General features: G+C 48.0%; 1 long non-coding RNA gene across 2 annotated transcripts in view; it reads right to left on the bottom strand.

The window, feature by feature from the left end:
* LOC127751496 (uncharacterized) overlaps nt 1–1,896 on the bottom strand; it is a 51,933-nt gene that overhangs the window by 11,390 nt on the left and 38,647 nt on the right. Inside the window, exon 2 of one of the 2 annotated variants that reach the window (XR_008012140.1) lies at nt 68–197. The exons of the other annotated variant lie outside the window; for it this stretch is intronic. This is a non-coding gene — a long non-coding RNA (uncharacterized LOC127751496). Of the gene's footprint in view, nt 1–67; nt 198–1,896 lie in introns of those variants that run through there. 2 annotated transcript variants of the gene reach the window in all.

The following is a 1,896-nucleotide window of genomic DNA, read 5'->3' as shown; positions in this document are numbered from 1 at the left end:
CACAGAACCTTCCGAGCGAACACCTGCCCACTACTCCGGAGCTAAGAAATTATGTCTCGATGTGACGCGACGAGCAGTCTTCTGTGCGAAGCGCTCCCAACCGGCTCCCGGAGGTGGCACGGAATCGGCAATGGGTTCATTATAATCTCAATAGAGCGCGCTACAACCCGGAAAAACGCGCGAGACTCTAACGTTAACTTCTTCTCGGGAAATCGATCCCAAAGTTGAAAGTGTCGACTACTGGTGTACTGTCGACTACTGGTCCCCTTACCCTACTCGACAACGGGAAACCAAGTCCCTGAACGAAAATTAAAATTGAATGGGCGAAAGCAAGCATGCTATTTCATTAAAAAATTTACCTTACCTGAAAATATGGGAATGTCCAAATTCGAACTCCACTCACGCCGCCACCCGCCTCACCCGGCCGACCGCCTTCTCGCTAACAACAACATACCTGGCAGGGCGCCGTAACTTAACGTAACGCTGTTACGTTACAAATTTTTTCAGTACCAAAATATTTCGTTCCCTTCACCGTTTCGGTACAGTAACTTGTAACGTAACGGCCTCGTGATCCATATTGTTACGTTTCTGTACCTCATGCAATCGGTTATCACAAATGTGGTACGAAAGACGTAACGTTATGTAGTGTCAATCCTAACCGTTACGTTAAAATGTAACGTTACAAAGGAAACATGAGATTTTGCTTCGGGTAGCAACGTTACAGTGTTATCACGAATAATAACAATTAGTAACGTTACTCTAAGCCGTACCTCTGCGTTAAACTGACACCGCCCACTGTCGAAGTTATACTGTATCGCCACGCACAAGAGCATGGTGGGTTGCCTATTCGCACAGTCGTAAGGGGCCACGACTGGGGACGAAAGGCAAACTCGTACATACGCACGCTTTCGTTTCCAGTGAAGGCGTCAAGCGCGACGTGACACTCCCCCCCCCCGCCCGAAGCAAATTGACGCGCCTGCTAGTGCTATAAAGAGACGAGAGGATAGGGGGGGGGGCAACCTGATTTTGACTATTTGCTTGTAAAACGTAATCTGTTTCGCCTATCCGTAAGACGTATTAATAAATGCTTCATTTCCAAATCTCCCACCAACTCCTCCCCCCTGCATCCGATGGCGATCACGTGGCTGTGCCGGCGCCGGGCAGGTGCAGATCCAGGCAGAGTCTGAGAGGATGGCGAACCATCGTTTTCCCTACGTACAAGCGGTAAAGTAGAGCATTTGGGGGAATTACTCGAAACTTCGAAGTCCCCAGTGGCCACAGGTCGGGCGAGATGAGCACGGCGGCGCCACGGCAGGGAAGCCCGTCCAGGTCACGCTCGCTTGACCAGTGAGGGAAGTTCAAGTTTGTCCACCAGGAGCGCTAAGGGACACTCTTAAAATACCAACTATGCATTAACATATTTTTTATTTTCTTAAACGACGGACAAATTCATTAGAAACATGACAAATATATTTTTAAAGCAGACACAAACAAGTAAAGCTTAGTGGCAACACAATGAAATTTGGAAATGGCGATTGATTTAGCGCTCTGATGCAAGGGTTGGCAACACTGTTTGATTTGGCACACCCTTCTCTCAATCAAATGAATCTGACACTCTCACTTCGACACGCATTCGGTTATCATCAACATGGCACCAAATCAACCTATCGGCGCCCCCTCAAGAACAGGAAGAAAGGCTACACATCCCGTCCAACAGTGGTTCACCTATAATGAAGAGACGGGCGAAAGCAAGTGTGCCATCGGTGGATGCAGCAGAACGGAAACAGTTATGGTAAGTCGAAGCGAAATGTCTCGGTGAAAATTAATGATTTTGTTCTTGAATGGGTTGTATCGGGAAGGGCGTTTGGAGAACAGATAAGCACTTGCGCGATGAGA

Source organism: Frankliniella occidentalis, unplaced genomic scaffold (genome assembly GCF_000697945.3).
Source record: "Frankliniella occidentalis isolate FOCC.00 unplaced genomic scaffold, Focc_3.1 Scaffold518, whole genome shotgun sequence".
NCBI classification, from domain to species: Eukaryota; Metazoa; Arthropoda; class Insecta; order Thysanoptera; family Thripidae; genus Frankliniella; species Frankliniella occidentalis.
This window is presented reverse-complemented; position numbering and strand designations above follow the sequence as displayed.